Source organism: Microcebus murinus, chromosome 4, assembly GCF_040939455.1.
Source record: "Microcebus murinus isolate Inina chromosome 4, M.murinus_Inina_mat1.0, whole genome shotgun sequence".
NCBI lineage: Eukaryota > Metazoa > Chordata > Mammalia > Primates > Cheirogaleidae > Microcebus > Microcebus murinus.
Window position 1 is genome coordinate 44,553,899 of NC_134107.1, and position 24,749 is coordinate 44,578,647.

At 43.3% G+C, this 24,749-nt stretch overlaps 1 protein-coding gene across 7 annotated transcripts in view; it reads left to right on the plus strand.

Annotated features, from left to right (window-relative positions):
* SERGEF (secretion regulating guanine nucleotide exchange factor) overlaps positions 1-24,749 on the plus strand; it is a 236,204-nt gene that overhangs the window by 35,633 nt on the left and 175,822 nt on the right. The window lies entirely within an intron of this gene.

Below are 24,749 nucleotides of genomic sequence, written 5' to 3' on the forward strand. Positions count from 1 at the left end.
ATTAGGTTAACTCTTTCTTGTCCTAAGAGTCCATGAGGTTTTGAGAAGAAATCCATTGCAACACATATCACCCAGAAATTTGTCCAGGATGTTGGGGAATCTTTGCCTTGTCATAGCTGAAGAGATGACTCTAATTGTACTCAAGTCTAAATTAAAAGCATCAGAAAATATTAAGTTAAATATCTCAAGTTTGAGGAAGGAGCATTATTTTGAGTCCTAATTGGCATGGTATTTGGATTTAAACTTTTATTGTTTGTAGTAAACTATGTACATTGATTCAGACATCTCATATATTCCCTCAGATGCTACCATATCATGCCATACAGCTTTTGGCGTCTTTATCTTTTCTTGAGTCTTCTTCTAATTTCCATCTTTCCCTTAGGACAGTTCTCCTTTCCTGGCCTTGACATTCCTGGCTTTGTTGTCAGATTTTGTTTTTCGTGGCCTCTCTTCATGCCTGCCTTCGTAGAGCTCCTGCTAATTTCCACAGAATTTTCCAGACAGACAATTGAAGTTCTTAAGATCTGGGGTGCTCAGGAGTCCCCTTTCCTATTCTTGTCTGATTTCTAGCTATACTCCTATTTCCAGATTACCAAATGCCTGGTTATTTCAGAAATTTCTGGCTTTTGCAGGTTTTCATATCAGCTTCAGTTATCCGTGGTAAGTCACACACACTATACATACAAACATAGACTTCTGAGCATTCATATCTATGATGCTTCTAAATTGGTCTTTAAAAAATTTTTATGAACATTTTAGAGTAGAGGCCTGTATAACAGAGGTATATAATAAACTTTCCTTATTACTACCTCAGAGGATGCTCTAATGAAAATGTGTCATTCATTTGGAAGAAAATCACGACTTTCTTTAAAGAGATTCAGACTTCTTGAAGATTGGGCCCATCTACAGAAACTTAAACTCACTGAGCATTGTAGTTGTTTATTTGTGTCATTGTTGATATCTGTCTTTTCCTTCAGACAATAAACTCTGTGAGGGAAGCCACCATATTAGTCTTGCTCACTTCCGTATCTCCACTGCCTATCAGAGAATGTGCTCATTTCCTACATCAAACTGTTTCTAGTTAAAAGAGACTAAACATACTCAACTGCATGTGGAGCAGGGTAGATAGCTAGGATTTCTGACCTCTTTCCTGGGACTCACTGGGTTCATGAACCTCTTTCTTGGGTTCATAGACTTCAGTTTGTCTCTTTGGATTCAGGAGTCAAATCAGTTAATGTTCACTGGGCACCTATTGAACAATGTGTTAAACCTTGAAGAAACAGAGGAGAAAAGACATGAGCCATGCCTTACCATTAGAATGTGTCAGTAGGCTTAAGTCTACAACTATAGAGGTGGAGAACTTTACCATCCATTTGCCCATCTTTCCATTCATTCCTCTGTCCATCTAGCCATCTTACAAATGGTAAGGATCTGTTTATGTACCACACCTTGTACTAGATGGAAATCTTGCCCACTGTCCACTAGGGGAGACAGACCTGTAATCCAATTTTAGTACATTCCAGTATGAGATATTCAACACTAGAGCTAAGTAGAGAGTGCAAAAGTAGCATGGAAACTCGCTGTAGTCTAATTGGGTGTTAACAGGTGGGCGTTTTGTGGTTAGTCAGTCTTCAAGGACTTGCAGTGCAGTAAAAGACACTTACTACCAAATGGTAGGGAGTTTGGTTGAATCTGTCAGTAAACCCTTTACCTAGTTAGGTAATTGACGAGTAAAAGACATAAAGATGTTGCTTCTTTGACTTTAGCTTTGAAGCATTGTAACTGATGCTGATTCCCATGTCTGGGCCAGCAGCCCATCTCAGGGTGGGAGGTTGGAACCCACGTCCCTGACACTGTCTGAGTCACCCCAGCTGCTCTGGAGCTAAACTTCAGGTCTCCACCTCCACTCGCGAGCATGATTTTTGGTAACATCTCAGCTATTTAATTAACTTGTTAATTCAGATCGCTTGTTTATGTACATTGTCACATTCCCCTTTCTCCTAAGTCCAGAGTGGTTAAAAGCTGGGATGTTTGAGTGTCCTGATTGTTGTACTGAATTTGGGGTAAATGGGAGTCCCCTATTATTTGATTCACCAATTTTGTATTCCTTCTAGCAGCAATAGAAGCCTTTGCCTTGGCCCGGTGTCATTGAGAAGAAGCACCCAGGGCTTCTGTTTAATGAGACTCAGCTGCTCATATTAATGGGAACAAGATTTCCTCACAGGGTCAGAAGCAGCTCATTAGTGGAACAAGGAGTTATTTGACTGTGGTTGTTTTCACAAGCTCCACTGGTGAATTGTTCCTGGGATGTACTTGCAGGCCACATCAGCACAGAGGCTGCTCTCAGTCTTATTGTGGGAGGGATCAGCTGTGTGATATTGATTAAAAAAAGAGCTCATGTGCAGATGCTATTGGCATCTAGTGGGTAGAGGCCAGGGATTCTGCTAAATATCATATAGTGCAAGGGCAGCCCTGCAAAACAAGGAATTATCCAGCCCCTAATGTTAGTAGTGTCATGACTGAGAAACACTGCCCAAGATTGACATCCCAGTGGTAGGTGCTTAGCTAGGGCAGTTCACATGGTATCAGAATAACTTTATAGATTGTCTATGTGGGATTTGGGTTGTGTTCTCTGCCCTCCTCTCTCTGGAGTCTGGTGTCTTTCTGCAGTGTTTGTGATGGAAAAGTACTTTTTCTCTGTTAGTCAGAGGTACTTGGAAAGAGTCCAAGAGAACTTGTTCTAATCTGGGAGAGTTGGCAAAGGTACCTGTGTCTCAGGCTGGTGGCACTGCATTCTAGAAACCTTTCCCAAGCTGCTTAATGTCCCTGATCATTGTTCTTAGGAGCTTCATGGGACTTCTGGGTGACTTCCTCCAGGCTCTGTGACTTGCAGCTGTCTCGTCTTGAGATTCATGATTTTCTGGCCAGAGATTCTTTTAATGAGAATTGGATGTCAGGTCTGGGTGCCTTCCTAGTTTGGTGATGTTGATTAAGTCACTGCACCTGTCTAGGCCTCAGTTTCCTCATCTTTCAAGTAGGTCATGGAAACCTACCTGCATTCTACATAAGGTTGTCCTGAGGTTCAAATGAGTGAATCTGTGTGAAATATTCCAACTATTGTGAAATGCATACATAAGTGATGTTGCCTGAGGTTGGGATATGTAGGTAAACTAAGGAGTTAGTAATTGCTTTCAGAAAGACTTCTGTTTCAGCAGGGTCAGTGCTGAGCTTGAGTCATACTAGTTTCTGCCCTGAGGGCTCATGAGCTCGCCACGGATGCAGGGCTCAATAACAAAATCTGACAGGCAAAGTTTCCTAAAGTCTTTCCCTCTCATGCAGTAGGCAAGTGGCTCTTCCATATTATCAACAGTTTAGAAGATATTTGTGGCCTTATTAGTAATTTTACCTGTTACTATTGATCCTACATTGTAATTGTAAGCCCAACCTGTAATTGTATACATCTGTTAGTATTCTCATTTAAGTCTAGAGTGTGAACTACATGAGAGGAGTGTCTGTTTTGCTCATGGCTATATCCCCAGCACTGGCAGAGGCCTGGCACATAGCAGATGATCAGTAACTCATTCCTGAGTGAATAAATAAATGGCAAAGTAGAGAGAAACATGGGCTTTGAAGTCAGACAAACCAAGATGCTAATCTTGGCTCTGTCAGCCTACTGATGGTGTGGTGTGGGCAGCTCCTCCTCCCTCCATCTCCATTGTCACCACCATAGTTCAGGTGTCTGTCACCTCTTACCTGAGTCATGCAATGGCCTCTACTGGTATCCTGGTCTTCCCACATTCACTCCCTCTCCCTCCAATCTGTTCTCCATACCTTAGTTGGAAGGTCTTTTCAAACCCCTTGTGTGACATTCAAATGGCTTCCCATTGCTCTTATGATAAAAATGTAATCCCAAGTGGTCCTACAGGTCCTTTGTGGTCTGCCCTCTGCCTACCTTTCCAGCCCCAGTTCTCACCATACTGGCTTTTGATCCCTATATCTGATCTGTGCTCTGGCCTCTGCTTGGTTCCTTGAACGTATCATGTATTTTACACCATAGTACCTTTGTACCTGATGTTCCCTCTATTTGGCACATTTGTCACTGTACCCCTTCTTCAATTTGACCTAGTTAAATCCTTTTTCCCCCCTATATCTCAACTTAGTCATCTCCTCCTCATGGAGACTTTCTCTTAACATTCGAACTAGTCACTTTTCCCTTTTATCTGTGTCATAGCGCCATAAACCTCTCCTTTGTGCTATTTTTTTGTAGGATTCTTTGACTATTCCCCCTCCCACTAGACTGTAAGTTTCATGAGGCCAAGGGCATGTTTAGTTTTGCTCACTCAGTATATGTTGGACAAATGGATAAACCCAATTTCTTTGAACTTTCTTCCTCATTAGGAAAATAGGGAGATAATTACTGACCTGGTTTGAGGATTAAGTAAGATGATGTATTAAAGCATCCAGCATAGAACTGGGCTCATGTGTCTTTTCAATACTTATTAAACTCTTCCGGCCTTTTGAAAACTCCTGAGCTCTCTGGAGGTCAGATGCTCTATCTCTCCTCCTTCCAGCAGAGGTCTCTGTGGGGCTGGATATGACTGTTTCTACATAGGTAACAGGTTGATTCAGGACTCTGCTGAAGAGGGAAGAAAGATTAATGTTTATAAATGCGAAGTGCTGGTTGCTGGTGATTTATTAGAATTTCAAGGGGGATGATTTATGCAAAATCCAGACTTTAATGTGGGGTTGGTCAGAATGTCTAGAATACAGTTGCTTTTGGGATGCTGGAAGTTTTCCCTGAACCATGCAGTATCCCAAAGTAGCCTTGTGGTCTTGTAAGAGATATGGATTAAAAAAGTGAGACCAAATACACAGAGTTCTTTGACATTCTTTACTTTCTTTAGTGTCACCTATTAAAACCCTAGAGTCTTGGAAGTTTTAGAGAATCAGAGATGGAATAAGCAACTTCCTCACTTTGCAAATGAGAAAACTGAAACCAAGAGGAGAGAAAGTGACTTTATGGCAGCGTTTAACCTAGAAATCTGATTCTTTCTTTCTAGTAAGTATTTTTTCCCTTTCACTGTCTTCTTGATTCTTGGTTATACCCTTTCGATTGAGATAGTTTTTGTTCCTTTGTTTGCCTAAAGAGGGGAATTGCATGGTACATGTGAAAGGGACCACCTCTTTTCCACTGTCCTTTCTTCAAGTGTCACAGACCAAGAAATATTTTATTGCATTTGATGTCTAAGCATTAGAGAAATCTAAGCCCAGTCATTGATTCACACCAAACTGAGTTTATAAATATACCTAATGCTGATTTTTCTGTTTTGGGGCCAACATCCTTTTCAGAATAGGGTGACAGTGTACATTACTCTATCTTCTTTGAGACCGTGTATCATGAAACCTCAACCAAGCTCAGGAAGATTCTGACCTCGTGGGCTCTATTTAAAGCAGGTGCTTTGGAATTCATAATGTGTGTGCTTTAGAACTTTAGAAACCCAATGAGTGAAAGTCAAACTGAGACCAAAGGACTATTTTGAAGTAGATAGTTTCTGCCTATTATTAATGTCATTAGTTTTTTATCTTAGAATCCCTTAGAATGTAGTAATGGGCAGGGACTTAGAGATCATCTGGCTTGACTTCCTCACTTTAGAGATGGGGAAACTGAGGACTAAAGAGGGGAGGCACAGGGAGTGAGTGAAGGAGCTAGGACTAGAACTCAAGTCTCTTGGTCCAGTGCTTTGTCTGTGTTGTTACAGGGATGATGAGGAAGTGTGGATGACTTAACTAGTCAAACCCAGGGACCTGAACTGGGAATGCTGGTTCCTTCTGTGTAAGAAGTTCTTCAAGAAAACACTGATGTTTACCTGAAGAGTGCAGCCATAGATTCCCTTAAGGATATATGTGTAGAGTAGAAGCTGGGAGATGGTGCCCCAGGAGCAAGGGTCAAGAGGCCATTCTGGGACTCACAGAAGTAGCTGCATTTTTGTTTATGATAATACAACAGCAATCCTATCTCTTATGGACCACCTTGATCACTGTAAAGTACTTTCACATCCGTTTTCTCATATGACATTGGCAAGATGAGTGGCGTTATTCTTACTTCACAGATGAGTCCCTAATTGGTTAACTGCATTGCCTTGGCTCATGTAGATGGGCAAGAGCTAAAACTTGAACCCAGCCTTTTGTTCCCAAGCCTGCTTTTCTAATTTCAAATTGAATATATCTCAGAATGCTCTAACTAAACTTCTTTTACTCTTCAAAGAAGTATCTCTCCCCAACTTTTGCCAATGTTACTGCATTTTCCCAAGCAATGAGGAAGGGCAGTCTTAATTATCTTGGTCCTTCAGCAGGTATTTGTGGAATGCTTACCTAGATGTGTATAGCACTATGCTATAGAATACAGGGAAACAGAAAATCCAGACCTACCTTTAGGAAGCTTGTGGTTGGACGAACAAATTAAATATTTAGTAGAAGAATAAAAAGAATATGGCTAAGCACCAAAGGAATGGCCCTGACACTGCGGGCTCTAGGATTTCAGGGAAAGAAGAGGTCAGCATGGGTGAAGATGGTCAGGAAAGGGCGTGAAGTTGTGGTTGGACTTTGGGAAGGTCACATTTTAATAAGTGGAGAGTTTGAGAGTTGGTTCTCTTGCTTTCTCTTTGTCTTCTGGCAAGACAGTAAACTCTATGGTCCCCTTTCTCCCATCTGGCCAACAGGAGATTGTGGATATAATGATCTTTAGGGGCCATTCCAGCTCTGAAATTCTACTTTATGTAATAAAAAATAAAATGAGCCTCAGGAAATAGTTATGCATGTGTTCAAAGATTAAGTATCATGCCATTCACTGCAGCCCAATATATTATGACAAAAACAAATGCGTGGAAACAAATGAAGTTGAAGGGAGATAGGTTAAATAAATTATGGCAAAGCCATATGTTGGAATATAATGTTATAAAAGGATATTTAATGACAGGAATATGCTCATGGCGTAATAAATGAAAAGAATAGATTATACTGTGTTACTACATTATAACTCCTAATTTGTTAAAAAAAGATGTTTCTGTAGAAAAGACTAGAATGAAATATGCTACAATATTATTTCTGGTGGGATTATGAGTGAATTTTATTTCCTTTTTAAATTTTTTTATGCTGAATATGTAATTTTCAATCTGATTATATCCCTCATCAATGCTATTTTAAAGTTAATGAATAAAATCGATTACCCCTCAGTGCAAGACACTGGCCCCTTTGCCATCCGTTCCTGTGTATACAAGTATGTCCTTGACTTGTCACTCCCATGGGCCTCCGTTGGGAGGTCGCATGGAAAAGAGGCAAGATACTGTATCAGGAGGCAGGAAAGTAGGCATCTATTTTTGGCTCAATCATGAGTCAGCTTTGTGACTTTGGGCAAGTCCCTTCTGCACATCGCTCAACTTCCTCAATTTCCTCATCTGAAGAGGGGAGTTGGAGGTCACAAAAGGTCCTTTGAGCTCCAAAATATGCTTGTTCCAAAAGATGGGGAATTTCTCTACTGTTGTGGAATCAGCTAGGAGGCCTCATTGGTTCCTTGAGCCTGGCCTCCTTGTTTTCTGTCTGGCTTCTCTGCACTTGAGCTCCACTGGCTGCAGGATGATTTCTATTATTCAGAGTTTAGGGTGAAATTGAGCAGGGATTTAGTGATAGGTGCACTGATCCAGGAGGGTGTAGTGACAGCACTGAACCACTAGAGGGAAGCATTGTTTACTTTCCCATTGTTAGATCATCTCTGTCTGCAGGTGAAGAGTAGCTTTGATTTGCCTTGGGCGTTTCAAATTCTAACATTTTAGAATTAAAAGGACTTTGAAGATCACCCAGCAAAACCTCATTAGGTTTCATATGTGAGATGATAGAGGCCTGAACAGGCAAGTGACCTACTTTTCCAGGTTTGTGCTATAGAGTTTAGAAGAAGGCTGCAGATGTAGCCAAGGTGTGATCAGTTGGAGTCCCCAGAGTGGAGAGGTCCCATGATGGAGCAGGAACCTAAAGAATCTACCTGTATACACCTTTGTTGAGCTCCTCTGGCCAGATGTGAAGAGGCCTGGAAATAAGAAAAGATATAACCCTGCCCTGAGGAGCTCACATCTGGCAAGGGAAGCACATGAAGCTACCTCAGTGTTTTCCCCATGGAATGGTGGTCTGCCTAGCCTAGTACCTGGGCTGTGGCGATGGCTTGGAAGCTGGTTAATGGAAGACCCTGAAGGTGTTCTTATGAATGCTGAACTCCACAGTTAAGTGGACACCTTGGACACCCAAGTGTGTATTTCCAATGACTTTTTGCAAGCAATTCATAGCTTGTTCACGTACCATACCTTAGCATTTTTTGAGGAATCTTGACAGTTTTTTTTCCCCACCTTCCAACGGCTTTGTTCCTTGGCCCTAGGCTGCCTTTATTTTTGGTTTGCAGATGCCCATCTGCCCTAAACACTGTGGTAAAGTAAAACTGTGCAGTGGCCTGGGAGCCAGGCAGCTTTGTGACCTTGTGCAGGTTATTTCCTGTCTTTGGGAAGGGAGGTCATGCTCTCAGTTGCAGTTGTGACATCTCTACCAAAGAGATGAAGTTCTGGTGTCATATTTGGTTTTTGTGTTTGACAATGAATATCCACTGATCTGTAGTCTTGAGAAGTGCAGTGTGTGTTCACCTGAAGCAGAAGCAAGATTCACTCTTTTGAAGTAGGTACATTCCACGAAGAGCACCTGGTCCTGGTCAAAGCCAAATGCAGCTGGGCCTGGAGGCCACCAGATGGCAGCAGTGGGAAGGCAGACAACCTGGGGGATGAAGCGGGTAGGCAGTATCCAGAGTTAGGATTAGCAAGGTCAGAACTGAAAGGACCCTTAGAGGTCACCCAGGGCCTCCCCTTTTTGTATGGTTAGGAGAATTTGGGCCCAGAAAGGGAAGAGAGGGCTTGCCTAAGGCCTCACTATGAGTTGACACCTGATAGTCCTTGCTCTGGAGAGGAACTGAGATTGGTTTAGCGTCTAGCTGACTGCCCCATGGGAGAGCCAGGAAGCAAGGGCCCATGAGCCAGATGTGGGAAGGGACAGGGACAGCAGTAAATGTCTGCCTTCTTCCTGCTTTCTCTGAGGGTCTGTTCCTAATGATTTCCACCCTCCCATCCACAGCAAGGGCAGTGTCCGTCGTCTTTCTGCTCCCTCTGCCCTGCCCAGTTCTCCTCTCTAGTTCTCTGGGCCAAGGCCTCCCATCATGCTGTGCCATGGATGGGATTGGTGTCATCCCTTAAGCCCCACACCCAACAAACAGGCAGGCCTAAGACTTGCTGGAGGCATGCTGCACACATAAGTTAGCACAATTGGTTGAATAACAAAATAAATTTATTTTTTTAAGTCCCCAAGGGGGTCAGGGTAGGGAAGGGGACCAGTGTTTGCCAAGCACTTACTGTATACTAGGTGCTCTGCCAGGTGCTGCCACTTACGTACTCCTTCTATCCCCCTAAGGTGGGGGTAATTTCCCTTGAGTTCCAAGTGAAGATTGAGGCTCAGAGAGGCTGAGTAGCTTGTCTAAAGTAACATAGCTAGTTAAGAAGCAAAAGCAGACACTTGAACCCTGCTCTGTTTGTTGTCAAAGCTCATACTCATTTCATCATGCCACCTCCCCTCAAAGTGACCTCACTGGAAATATAGCAAGTGACTATCTTAGTTCAGACTGGTCTAACAAAGCACTATAGATTGGGTGGCTTATAAACAACAGAAACTGATTTCTCACAGTTCTTGAGGCTGGGAAGTCCTAATCAGAGTGCCAGCAGATTTGGTGTCTGGTGATGGTTCACTTCCTGGTCCACAGATGACCATCTTCTCACTGTGTCCTCACATGGCCGAAGGGGTGAGGGAGCTTTCTGGGGTCTCTTTTATAAGGTCACTCATCCCATCCATGAGGGTGCTACCCTCATGACCTAATCACCTCCCAAAGGCCCCACCTCCCTCACATTGGGGGTTAGAATTTCAGCACATGAATTGGCTGGGGACACAAACATTCAGTCCATAGCCACCTCCTAGGCTTCAGGGCAGGGAGGAACAAGTATTTTGCCTCTCTTCCCTAGAGGAAGCTTGTGGGGCAGTTGTGGGAGGGGGTGCTGGAGAGAGGAGGCCATGTGGCAGGAAAGGGCAGGTGTTGATGGAGCAGGGTAGGGAGTGGTAGCTGGTGGTATCAAGCCCTCTGAGAAATGGTTAAACACCTTTTGTCTCTGTGTCTGTATTCTAGCAGTTTCTTCTGCCAGTAGTGCTCCTCTCTCTGATTCCCACATAGTTACTGCCTCACTTCCATTGGTTCTTGTCCAAATGTCGCCTCTTACACTCTACTCCCTGCCCTGCGTTATTTTTCATTATAGCAGTTTTCACTGTCTGAAATCATAGCATCGTTATTTGTTTACTTACTTTTTTGTCACTCTCTCCTAACCAAATGTGAGCCCCACAAGGTTAGGTACTTGGTCTGTTTTATTCACCCCTGGATGTCACCTGATGTAGACAGGGGAGAGGCTCAGTGAGTGCTGGTGGCTTGGAACAGCTGGAGTTTTTGGATGTGGAAGCTATGCCATTTCCAGTGGCTGTGCTCAGGAGGTACACCCTGTGGCCTTGCCCTCTCAGAGAAGGCCAGAGCAGAGAGACCCCGCTCCCTGAGGCTGACAGTGATGCCTGGTGCCCAGGGTTTTAAGATCAGCTCTGCCTCTGTGTCTGCAAGGCCTTGCCTTGGGTCCTGGGCTGCCCCATCTGTCCACAGTGGCTGGGGGCACTAGCCATGCTGCAAGCTCACCAGATGGTTTTGGGAAGGTCTTGGAGGTACCTGGCAGAGGGCTCAGTTTCCATTCAAGGAATCCTCCTCTTTCCTGGTGGAGATTGATTTGTTCCAGGAGCTCTCTAAAAATGAGCATTAAGTTACTGGCCTGTAATTTTGCCATCATTTTTAGGTTCTTGACAGATGGCACTGTGCTTGCCCTTCTCAGGGGACCTTGTCTGTCCCATGGGAACACTCAGTAATCAGAGTGACAGCCAGGGCTTTAAAGTGCTTTCAGTGTGTGCCAAAATGAAAGTGGCCCATTTTGAGGAATCTTGGGGGAATCAACTCTTTCTCTGTACCTTAGGCGGGAGCCTGATGTGCCAAAAGAGCCCTGGAGGGCTGTGTTCCAGTTCTGATTTGGCCGTCTGTTGGCTGTGTGATCTTGGGCAAGTCATTTAACTTCTCTGGGCCTAAATATCCTCATCTGAAAATAAGAACCATAATCCCCAATTTGTCTGCCTCACAGGGGTGTATTATATCATACACTCATTCACAATTCCTTCCTTCATTCCTTCACTTGTTTGTTCAACAAATATTTGTTACATAGGCAGAGGAGAGGGGAGGGCATTCCAGACAGAAGGAATACTGTGAGCAAAACCGTAGAAGTGGGAAGGGTACCCTGCTTGACATGGGCCAGGTAAGATGAGAAGAGACTGGAGACTTTTGGGTATAACAAGAGTGGATTTTTGCTTGGCCTTCCTCTGTGAGCAGTGGAAGGAGCCGCTGAAGGGCGTGCGGGGTGTGGCGTGTGAGAAACATGCGCAGTGAGAGGAAAGCCCCTGGCTCGGGGCTCCTGCAGACCCCTCTTCTGAGGCCTCCTGCTTCAGGTCCCTTCTCTGTAGTTGAGATCGAGGCACTCTGGGTTTTCAGGGGAGCCCCTTCACCCAGAGGCAGGGGGACTGTGAGAATCCATGAGATGGGAGGGGACTGGAGTCATCCAGCTCACTGGTCTTTCTTCTGGGAAGCTGTCGCAGGCCACACGGAAGGCCGCTTAGGAAGCCATCATGTCACCGTTCATCTTGAAGCATTTCTTCAGGGCCTAAAAATGAGCAGCTTTGGGGCTTCTCCCTACATCTCCCCAAGGTGATGTAGGTGTGTGAGGGGGGTGTTACTCAACATTGATTAAGAGCATACTGTGTGCCAGGCACTTTGCCAGGGCTTTGCAGACATCATCTATTCAATCCATACAGAAATTTTGCCAGGTGAGACTCGCTCCCATTTTACACTTGAGGAAACTGAAAAAAGATTAGGAGGCATCCTAATGCTAGGTAGATCACTCTACCTAGTTCCTGCAGCTCACTTTGCTCAGGATGAGATGCGGGTCAACATCACCGTGTCAACTTTGGGGGTATTGTAAGGGTCAAACAAGATCATGGGTGTGAAGGCACTTTCTAAACTGAAAAGTGTTGTGTGCGGAGGCAGGGGTCGTTAACGGTACCGCTCCCCAGCCGCACCCTCTCTTGGGTTTTGCTTAGGCCTCTCCTGTCTGGGCTGATAGAAGGTCCCGGCCTTCAGTTTTTCCTGTGTGTACATTCTCCTCCAGCCAGCCCCAGAGGCAGGGGCTCCACTCACCACTTGTTCCCTTTCAGCCACACATTTGTAGAAACTATTCTTTTTTAGAAAATTAACCCTATAGCACAAAATTAACATCAAGGCAAGCTTAATTTTCTTTTTGCCATTTTGGCAAAAACAGTAATAAATCGTGGGATTTTAATGCTGGAAGGGACCATGTCATCCTTATTTGAGATTTGAGAAAACAGATGCCCAGGGAGAGAAGGTGATTTGTCCCCATGGTTGTACAGCTAATAGCAGAGCCAGGATTAGAACCAAGGGGCCCCTTGTCCAGGGTCCCTCCACTGCCCTACATCACCTCTTTTAAGAGAGACTTAAAGTGCTTTGTGTGTTTTATGGAGGAAGAATCCAGTTTAATAAATTTCATTATACCAACCCCTTTATGTAACAGGGCTGTTTCCGGGTCCTGGCAGATGGTCCATAGTAACAGTGCTTTGCTGATTTGGTTGGAGCTGAGCCTATGAAATGAAAAATCCTGAGTAGCAGATGCCTCTCCCAGGCCCTGGCCGTGGAAAAGTCAGCCTCTCCAAGAAAAGTGCTGTAGGTTTGGTGGTCACTGTCTCTGGTGGGACTAAATGTGAATGCCACGGGAGGTGGTCTTAAACTGTCAGGTTTTTACAAAAGGATCCATTGGTGACTTGGAGGTTCTTGTCAGGTGGGCTACTTGTAAAGGGTGTTTATTCTGGGGCCTGGGGGACAGATGGGAGCAGGGAACGGAGTAGGAGGGAGATTAGCAGATGTGGCAGGGAAGGGCAGGCCACCCCACCATGGGCCTGCCCTAGTGGCCCTTCCTTTTCCATGCCATGAGGCCATAGACCTCCTGATGAGCCATGTGGATGTAACTGCAGTGCTTGTCACACCACCCACCAGCCTTGACAGTGGACTTCAATCCCAAACCTCTCCCAACCCCCTATTTTGAAATTATGGGGATTAAGTCTCCTGATTATCTTCCCTTTCCTGATGGGTCCTTGAACATAATGTGTTCTCAGTGGCCTCCTTGGGCAATGCTCATTACTGCCAGTGCTTGATGCAAGTGGTAAATCCCCGAACCCCGGACGGTGCAGTGGACGTTCCCTCCTCTGAATTTTCCTGACTGTGTCTCCCTGCTCAGTCTCACCGTTGCAGGGTCCTCAAATGTGGGGGTGGGAGAGTGCTTCCCTATCCATGAGTACAGCTGTATTAGGACCCCAATAGGTCTTTTATGCTCAACTCTCTTGAGGAACCTGGGACAGTTTCCCAGGGGGTGGGTTAGAGTAAATTGGAGAGATACTATCCAAAGTCATGTCCCAAGGTGTTCTCACTGGCTGACCACAAAGTGGCATCCTAGGAGAGGCTCCCTCCCCTCCTTGTTCCTGCCTCTGGGTGAATTATTTGTCTACCCAAAGATAGGGGGCAACTTTTGTCTACCCTATTTGAAGATCTTAATCTGGGCCTCCCATTTACCGAAAGCTGGTTTCTCTTTTTTGGAAGCCAAGGATGCAAATCGTAGTCCTGGGGGATTGTGGGGTTTCTTGGGGTTTCAGAGGTGGGACCCTGGCTTCCTAATATAATCTCCTTGATACATTGTGGGGCTTTGCAGAATTCACTGGCTCCAGTGTATGGTGTGTCCCTGGTCCTGCTCCTGTGGGGCCTTGGGGTGGTCTGCAGGGAGAGTTGTGTTCCCATGGCCAGGTGCTGGGATTTTTACCAAGGGAGCTCAAGCAAGCAGCTCTTCTCTGCAGGTTTAGGCATGCTTGAGAACTGTGGCTTTCCCTTGGCTGTGCTGACTCTCCAAAGTTGCATTCCCAGCTCCAGCCTTCAGCTTGGGCACTATGAGTCATTGTCATCAGTGGAAAACACGGCCTCACCAACAGCTGGGTGCAATGCTTGGCCTTTTTTCTTTCTTTCTTTTTTTTGGTAACTTCACAGAAATGGAAACTGCTGATGATCTTTTGCAATGAGCAAAAACTGAAAGTGATGTCCAGGGCTAGGGATGACAGTTCCGGGTAGAGAGAGGAGGCTCTGGAGGAGATGGAGACAGAGATGTGTGTCCTTCCATTACCCAGCCCCTGGGCCTGCTGAAAAGCTATCCCCGGGGTAGAGGTAGTGAGGAATTGTGTGGATCTCACCTGTCTACTTTTCCCTGCTAAGGAGCCCAGGAAACCTTTAGTAATTAGGTGAGGCAGGTAGCAATGGAAGCTTGGAGAAATTGACTGGTACAGGCATACTTTGGAAAATTTGCAGCTTTGGTTCCAGACCACAGCAATACAGTGAATAATGCAAAAAAGCAAGTCACATGAGTTTTTTGGTTTCCCAGTGCACATTAAAGTTGTGTTTACTCTGTACTGTAGTTTATTAAGCGTACAACAGCATTAGGCCTAAAAACAGTGCACATACTTTATTTAAAAAATACTTTATTGCTAAAAATGCCAAAAATCATCTGAGCTTTCAGTGAGTCTGTAGTCTTTTTGTCATCAACATATGAGAGTCTTGCCTCTATGTTGAAAGCTGCTGATTGATCAGGGTGGTAGATGCTGAAGGTTGGGGTGGCTGTGGCAATTTCTTAAAATAAGAAACAGTGAAATTTGCTGCATCAACTGACTCTTCCTTTCATGAGAGATTCCTCTGTAGCATAAGATGCTGTTTGATAGCATTTTACTCACAGTAGAACTTCTTTCAAAATCAGAGTCAGTCCTCTTAGATCCTGCCACTGCTTTATCAACTAAGTTTATATAACATTCCATATCCTTTGTTGCCTTTTCAACAATCTTCACAGCATCATCACCAGGAGTAGTTTCTATCTCAAGAAACCACTTTCTGTGCTCATGCATAAGAAGCAACTCCTCATCCCCTCAAGTTTGATCATGAGATTGCAGCAATTCAGTCACATCTTCAGGCTCCACTTCTAATTCTAGTTCTGTTGCTATTTCTACCACATCCGCTGTGACTTCCTCTACTGAAGTCTTGAATTCCTTAAAGTCATCCCTGAGGGTTGGAATCAACTCTTTTCCAAACTCTGGTTAATACTGATATTTTGACCTCCTCCTATGAATCATAAGTATCCTTAATGGCATATAGAATGGTGAATCCTTTCCATAACGTTTTCAATCTACTTTACCGAGATCCATCAGAGGGATTACTATCTTTGGTAGCTACAGCCTTATGAAATGTATTTCCGAAATAATAAGACTTAGAAATCAAAATGACTCCTTGATCCACAGCTGCAGAGTGGATGTTATGTTAGCAGGTTGAAAACAATATTAATCTCATACATCTCCATCAGAGCTCTTGAGTGGCCAGGTGCATTGTTGATGAGTAATCTTTTGAAAGGAATATTTTTTTCTGAGCAGTAGGTCTCAACAGTGGGCTTAAAATATTCAGTAAACCATGCCATAAACATAGGTGTTGCCACCCAGGCTTTATTGTTCCATTTTTAAAGCAGAGAAGATTTAGCGTAATTCTTAAGGGCCCTAAAATTTTTAGAATGGCAAATGACCATTGGCTTCAACTTCAAGTCACCAGTTTCTTTAGGCCCTCACAAGAGAGTCAACCTGCCCTTTGAAGTTTTAGCCAGGCATTGACTTCTCTCTTGTGATGAAAGTGTTAGATGGTATCTCATTCTAGCAGAATGCTGTTTGGTCCACCTTGAAGATCTGTTGTTTAGTGTAGGTACCTTCTTCAGTGATCTTAGCTAGGTCTTCTAGATAACTTGCTGTAACTTCTCCATCAGCACTTGTTGCTTCACCTTGTACTTTTATGTTATGGAGACAGCTTATTTTCTTAAACCTCATGGAGCAACCACTCCTACCTTCAGAGAGCTTATGTAATTTCCTCACATTTCTCAGCCTTCATAGAATTTAATAGAGTTGGGGTTTTGCTCTGGATTAGGCTTTGGCTTTAGGGAACATTGTGGCTGGTTTGATCTTTTATCCAGACCACTAAAACTTTCTTCCTGTCAGTAATAAGGCTGTTTTCTTTCCTTATTTGTGTGTTCACTGGAGTAACACTTTTAAGTTCTTTCAAGAACTTTCCTTTGTGTTCACAGCTTGGATGTTTGGCACAGCAGGTCTAGTTTTGGCCTATCTCGGCTTTCTATATGTCTTCCTCATTAGGCTTCATCATCTCTAGCTTTTGATTTAAAGTGAGAGATGTGTGACTATTCCTTTCACTTGAATACTTGGAAGCCATTCTCAGGTTATTAATTGGCCTTATTTCAATATTGTGTCTCAGGAAATAGGGAAGCCCAGGAGAGGGAGAGAGGTGGGAGAATGGTTGGTTGGTAGACCAGTCAGAACACACACATTTACCAGTTAAGTTTGCTGTCTATATGGGTGTGGTTCGTGGTGCCCCAAAACAATTATACAGTAGTAACATCAAAGATCACTGATCAGGTTGGGTACAGTAGCTCATACCTGTAATCCTAGCACTCTGGGAGGCAGGAGCATCACTTGAGCTTAGGAGTTCAAACCAGCCTGAGCAAACATGAGACCCCATCTCTACAAAAAATAGAAAAATTAGCTGGGCATGAAGGCATGCACCTGTAGTCCCAGCTACTCGGGAGGCTGAGGCAGGAGGATCACTTGAGCCCAAGAATTTGAGGTTGCAGTGAGCTATGATGATGCCAGTATATTCCCATCCCTGGTGATAGAGTAAGACTCTGTCTCAAAAAAAAAAAAAAAAAAAAAAAGATCACTGATCACAGATCACTGTGCCAGATATAATAACAATGAAAAAGTTTAAAGTATTATGAGAACTACGAAAATATGACACAGAGACACGAAGTGAGTATATGCTTTTGGAAAAAGTGTGCCGATAGATTTGCTCAACAGAGTGTTTCCACAAATCTTCAATTTGTAAAGGATGTGGTATCTGCAGAGCACGATAAAGAGCATAGAGAGGTATGGCTGTACCTTTGTAATAAGCTGTGGACAGGATGTACTAAAAGTCCTGGTGGCCTGGGTTCTAGTCTTAGCTTAGCTGCTAGCTCACTATTTGACCTTACGTAAATAAATTACTTTCCTTTCTGGGCCTCACTTATCCCAGCTAGAAGAAGATGATTAAGAAGTCCTCTGAGGTCCCTTCTTGCTCTGACAGTTTGTGAGGCTGAATTGAATGTAAAGATCTTGAACATTGTTCCCATAATCCTCTTGAGAATCCAAAACCTATAGCTCTTTCTCCAGGCGAACATTGCTCTGCTCACTCCTTAAGGAGGCAGAGATGATTCCTACCCTCCTAGGACTTACATACAGTCTGTTGCCTTCCTTTCCTTTCCCTGGTGGGCAGTGGATAGAGTCCATTAGAAGCAGGAAACAGGGATCCCAGTTCTGGCTCTGCCAAAACATATTGTGTCCTTGGGCAGATCTTTGCCACCCTTCAGCCTCATTTTCATTTTCTCTAAAATCAAGGGATTAAAGTTGCTTCTTGGTTTTACCTACCCTCCCCCACATCCCCCCCCCACCCCAACTTGAGCCTCCTACTAGCTTTTCTGCAGGGTGTGATTCTTAGCTGCGGAAGCCCTGGGGTATAGTTTCCTTTCTTGCTGGGAGAGAGAGAAGCAAGATTATTTTTTTTAATTACGCAGCTAAGATTAGGCAGCAATCTACATTTTAAAACGTTATTAATAAGAATCTAAAAGTGTGCAAAGAGGCTTTGGAGTTTGCATGTGAAATGAGTTGGGAAACATCTGTAGAGGCACTGACCTCAATGAGGGATTTTTCTCAGGGTGTCAACTGGCTTCTAGGTGTGACTAGCAGCCTGATGTGCTGCCGGATCCCTGGAGAAACAGGAAACCCAAGCAGCCACCTCAGAGCAGGGGCCCACGGCCCCGCCTCTCATGATGGTTCCCTACACACTGGCTTTAGAGAACGATAGTCATAATGTCACTAACACCTACATTTAGCATTTACAAAGTGCTTTCATGTTTATCCTCTGCCTTTCATCATAGTCCTAAGAGGTGTGTAGAGCACGTTTTATTACCTCCACATGAGTTGGCGTGGACTTTGAGAAAGGTGGTGTGCCTCAGAGGAGAAGCCCAGAAAGGAAGTCAGGAGTTGGGCACCAGTTCTGGACCTCCACCTCCCTCCCCAGCTCTGCCTGTCCCCTTCCCCGACTTTCTGTTTTTCTATAGCAATTTTAGTCATTTGCCATGGGATACGTTTTATGTGTTTATTTGTTAATTGCTTGTCTTGCCCCCCTTAGAATGTGAGCTTCATGAGGGAAGGGAGTTTTGTCTGTTTTGTTCTGTGCAGTAGCTCTTAGTGCCCAGAATGGCACCTGGCAGGTAGTAAGTGCTCAATAACTATCTGTTGACTATTGTGACAGCCTGGCTCTGTTTCTAGGCAGGCTGCCTGACTTGGAAAAGTTATTTATTTTCCTCAGTTTTGTTTTATCTTTGGGGAGTTGGATTGGATGGTCTCTGATGTCCTTGGTGGCATATAAAAGTCCATGGTAAGAGTGATGCCTATTAATTTTTTTCTTCCAACAAACACTGAGCATCTGCTCTGGGGCAGGCCCTATAGCAGGCGCTGTGGAGACTATAGAGAGAATAAGAAAAGATCACTTCTTCTTTACCCTTTAGTGGGCAATATAAGACATGCAGTCAAAGAATAGTATATTTGGAGGGATGGAATAGAATAGTTGTTGAGACACTGTGCCAGTGGCTCCTAAAAGAAGAAATGTCCTATTCTGACTAGGGGATAGGAAGGTGCTTTAAGGAGGCAGCGGCATTTGAGTTAGGCCCTGGAGGGCGTGTAGGATCCCATAGGTGGGGCAAGCAGACTGGCCAGCATTGCAGGCTGGGCAGAGCATGACACTGAGGCCCGGGAGGGAGGAAGTGGCGTATGCTCTTGACAAAGGGGCAGCAGTCATCTCATCCAGCATTGAGAGGACATAGAGGCTTTGTGGGAGGTGAGGGAGCTGCTAAACAAACTAGGACTGGGGCTTCCTGAGATGCCATTGACCAGTTTGGGAGAAGAAACCCCTGATTCCTCCTTGCTTCTGTCTGGGAAGGCCCGACCCTGTGTGTTGCATAGTCCTGTAGCCAGTCCAGTGCTCCTCAGGTTGCGGTCTGTCTTGATTCCTGTCACTGGCCTCTGATTTGGTAGCTAGTAAAGCCAGTGGTGAGAATGGAGCAGCCATGGGGAGTGCCTGTATGTTTTGGGACTCTGATCTTTGCCATATAGGCTGAAGATGAAGCTTGCTCAGCCACTTGTCAGGGCTCTCTTTGTGCCCTAGCCCACGCATGTGTCTTTACGACTCTGAACAACCTCTGGATGTCCTTGGGAATGTTCACTTTTGAAGAGGCAGTGTGATTAAGTGAAAAGTGGAGCTGAGGTCAGACAGACCTGTGCATCCTCTCCAGGACAATGACTGAGGGCACTGACTTTGGTGCCAGGGTACTGGGTCCCATCCTACTTCTGCCACTGAGAGCTGCTGGCACTGAACCTGAGACTTAACCTTTCTCTAAGCATTAATATTCTCATCTGTAATTTGAGGATTATAATGCCTACTCATAGGGTGTGTATGTGGATTAAATGGGATAATCTTTGTAAAGAGTTTAACATGAAATAAGTGCCCTCAAAATATTAGCTATTATTATTATTACTGTTGCAGCTTTACCACTTCCTAGCTGTGTGATCTTGGTCAGATCATTTAACCTCTATGATCTGTTTCTTAATCTATAAAATGGGATTCACACCAATCATTCAGGGCTGATTAAATTACATGCTAATAACTTAAGGGCAGTGCCTAGTTTTACAGAGTTAGCTCTCGGTAAACAAATTCTCCTCAGTCTCTCAACTTTTGTTCACTCTCTTTGCTGGTTTCTTCTTCCCTTTTTAGTTGGTCAGCCCATGTTGGGAAATTTTATTCCTGTATTAAGTTTTTAAAAATTCCAAGACTTTTATGTGATGTTATTAATGATGCAATTTAGGAAACTTTGGAAATTCTATTAAAAAATAACAAAATGTGCAGTTAAGGCTCAATTTTTATTTAGATTATTAACTATATGAATAGTCTTTGATATTAGAGTAGATGTTTTATTTTGAAATACTAGTCAGACTATTCCAAAAGTGCCAATAAAATTGTATGCCAAGTAACTAGAAGAGAAGCCAGGATTAGAGTCTTGGGCTAACACTTCCTCTCTTCTTTGGCTTATCTTGTTTCTTCTGTCTTCTCTGTTGCTTCCTTCTACTCTCTTCTTTTTTCTTAGTTTTTGTTTTGTTCTGTTTTATTTCAGAATATTATAGGGGTATAAATGTTTTGGTTATATGAATTGTTTTTGTGTCATTTGAGTCAAAGTTGTAAGTGTGTCCATCACCAAGATAACATGTATTGCATACTTTTTTTCTTAGTTTTAATTAATTTGTTTCATCAAGGGCCTCTGATGTGCCAGCCACTATGCTTGAATCTTTAAAAAATATCGAAAATTCTGTGCTATAGCCTTTAATGTTCTTTCTCTTTTTTGATTATCATTAGAGGCATTGACCCTAAAACATTGGTAGGTAGGAATTGACTGAGAAGATTTGACATATTGGTAGAAACTGTGGGTGGAACTCCTGTGGAACTTCTATGAAACTCCTTGAGAAGGCTGTGTTGTTCAGTTTAGGAGAATAATAGTAATTATAATAGTGGCTAATATTCACTAGGTGCCATGCGCTTTATGCGGAAGTATTCTTGCAACAGCTACAGGTGAAGACTTAGAGAGGTTGAATAATTTGCTCAAGATTATGGAGCCAGCAAATAATGTTCAGTAGTAGTGAGTGAGAGGTAGGTGGGTGGGTTGATAGGTAGAGAGATGGTTAGATTTGTTTGTTCATTTAAGCAGTAAATATTTATTGAGTATCTGCTTTGTGCTGGGCATTATTCTAAGATCCAGGGATGGCAAAAATAGTCAGTCCCTGCTACCATAGAGCTAGCTCTCTGGAGGAGGAGACAGAACATTAATCAAACAGTTCCCCAAATGAGTATACATTTATAAACTGAGGTAAGTGTTCCCAAGATGAGGAACATGGTTCTCTGAGATTGTTGCTCAGAAGAATCTGATCTGGGTTGTGGAGTCAGCAGAGTAGAAGAGTGGGTAGGAATTGCCTAGGTAAATGGGGACAGAAGAACCAGTGTAGAGTCCTTGTGGAAGAGCAGCATGGTACATGCTGGACAGAAAGCAGTTTGGTGTGACTGCCTCCAGCACCTGTGCTCCGAGCTCTCTCCTTGCCTCTTTCCTGCTTCTTGTACAGGAAGATGATGCTGGGTGACTCTTGGGCAGTTAGTTCTGTGTTTGACCAGTCCTTGGTTATTACCATCAAATGCCCTTTTGTAAGGGGTCTGTCCACATGGCAGAATGAAGGATGAGTTACAGAAGTCAAGTTCTTAGCTTCTAAGAACTTAGAATGAATAACCCAGAGAGTAGCTGGTGTTTGTAAACAGGTGAATTATAAATATAACAAATGCATAGGTAGAAAGTGGCCTCCTTCTCCTCGTGCGCATATATTCTAGAAGGCCTCACAGTATCCCGGAATATTCTGGGAGGGACTGAAGAAGTTGTGTGGCTTTTTCTCTGTCTGACCCATTAGTTTTCTTTTTATAACATCTTTCATTTGGTAACTCCCTTTTGCTATCTTCATGTCATTGTGTTTCCTTTTTGGACAGATTCTGTTAAGAAATTATGAATGTTCCTCTAATCTACTTTCCTATAACCTACAGGACTTCCTGGAACAGGGTAGAAATTTTTCTTCCCTGAAGAACTCAGATTTTGCCAGATCTGCTTTTCATTGTGCATATGGCTGTGGCTGCGGCATCTGCAGCATTTGACAGACAGCAAAGGAAGTTGGCCTCTTGAATATCCACTGTCTACCCACTCAGCCTTCAGAGTGTCCTGCTCCCTGGACTTTGTACCTAGTAGTCTTTCTCCTTACTTCCTCTTCTTTTATTTGTATTTGACTATTTGATAACATGCTTGCAAAAGGCCCCAGAAGAGTTAAGTAATTTGGTAATAAAATAACATTTCATGATTCCCATTGGCGGGACCCCTGATCTAGCATCTCAGCCCCTTCATCTGTTTCTTTTAATGATGCCACAACCTTCTGACTAAACTTGAAATCCTGAAATCTCAGAGTGGTATTTATTTCCTCCCCTTCCCTTTTTCTTACATCTAATGGGGTGCTAAGCCCTAAAAATTCATTCATTCTTTTGTGTTTTCCTTCAACTCCAATCCTAGTTTAGGCCGGCTGCATCTTAGGCTTGTATTATTATAGTGGTTTCCTTCTTCTCTTCCCTGTTCATTTACTACCTCTGTGGCTTGGGCAATTACCTTGTTCCCTGTTGGTAAAATGGGGATGGTAAGAATAACAATCTCACAAGGTTATTGGGGGGATAACCAGGATACTGTATAGAGAATGCTTAGAATAGTGCTTGGCACATAGTAGGTGCTATAGAGGTGTAAGCTATGACTATTATTCTTTCTGGTCTCCTACAATCCTTTGCCAGATGTACCGTCCCCAAACATTCCTTTCATCAGGCTCCGCCCTGCTCAAAAGTCTGCAGTCTCCCTGTGGTCTAGTTAGCAGTAGTCTCTAAAGTGAGCATGCAAGATGAATTGCCAGGCTGCAGAAGAGAATCTTAGAACTTCTTTTATATGCTTTTATCCCATTCTTATACATTTTCTATTTTTTGAGTATGTTTTATTAATCTATTACATGTTTTTAGGTGAAGGTATATATTTATAATTTATGAATATGTAAAATACTTTAATAAATGAATGTACATATATTAATGATATGTTAAAAAATATTTTACTGATAGAAGAGTGCAAGCAACCAAGTTTGGGGATCCCAAGCCTGGCATTGCCCTGTGGCTGGCCCCAGCCTGGCAGTCCCGATTCTTTCGCAGGCTCCCTCCCATGTGAACCTCATTCATTCTCCTGCCTTTCCATTTCCATGTCATTGCTCATCCCCTGTCTCTGCTCCTACAATATCCTCCCTCCTTCTCCCATTTTATTTTCTTAACAGAAGTTCTCCTTAAATGCCACTTGTTCCATAAGCCTGCCAGGACAATTCTATTTCCAAGCCCCCATAAGTGTTCTTCTCAATACTTCTTGTTTGGCCCCTGTTGTTTTCTGTGTCGCGTCCAGACCTTTTGCAGTGTGCACTTCTTGCTCTGAAGTTATTCTGCGTTAAATCTTACATGGACGCACCTTTAAATTATATTTCACTTCCTGACTTTATTTTGAGCTGTTTTGTCATTTCTCTCATTTATCATTTACCTGGAGACACATACCTATACTTTTTGGATGACATTACTATGTCTATTTTTTATTACAGTAATATATAATCCTTTACTCTAAGGAAAAGATTCATTTATTAAGTTTGTGATCTGAATCTCCTTCAATTTGACAGCATGCATCAGCTTGAAGCAGACATTTATCTACAGTGCATTAATGAACACTTCTTGTATATGGATTCATTATTTTACTCCAGGTGACATAAAATCATAATCCATGTGTTTAATGCCTTTATTTCAGCATTTCTAGTACTGAGTTCTGCATGGCCTCTTGGGAGGGAGGTCACTCTAGTGAGGAAAGCTGGATGGTACACAGAGCATATCCATTTAATCTGGATTTTTCCCCTCCTCAAACATTGTAAAATGGCTGTTTCATCAGCCAGGTTTCATAAGTTTGCAACAGCAGCTGTGCAATCAATGGAGATACCACAGTACTTGGACTCTGAAGATACAGCTTTAAATCTTGATTCCACCACTTGCTGAACTCAGCCAAGTCATTTGACCACTTTAGTCATTTGTAAAATGACTCATCTGTAAAATAAGTTTAATAATCTATTTGTTACAGCATTATTGTAAGGATTAATTGAGATAATGTCTATGAATCTGCCAGGTACCTGGGAGGTGGTCAATAAATGTATGCCTAAAAGAAGAGCAAAAATAAAAGGGTCCTTTCTGTCCTCTGTGAGCCTTCTGATGCAGAGTTTATTTTGAGGAAAAACAGATTCAGAGAGTGCATCAAACTTAGGCTTGAGGCTGAAGGCTGAACATGTAGTTGGCCTGGTTTCTGGATGTGTCTATACTAGAATGTCTATGGCCTCCCCAGGGAGTATAAGGATTAATTAGTTAATCTTTGTAAAGTGCTTTGAAGGTGAAAAGTGCTATGTAAGTGGAATGGTTGAATTGCTATTGGAGATGGAATAATGGTGGCACCATATTCTAGCAGTCTTGCCTGTCTTGGACATCAATAATCAATAACAGAGAAAGTTCTAAGGTATTTTACTTGATGTGAAAGAAAGGATTAATTTTGTGATTCGTGGTAACACAGTTCTTTCTGTCACCTTGCAGATAACAACTACCTAATTTTTCCCAGCAG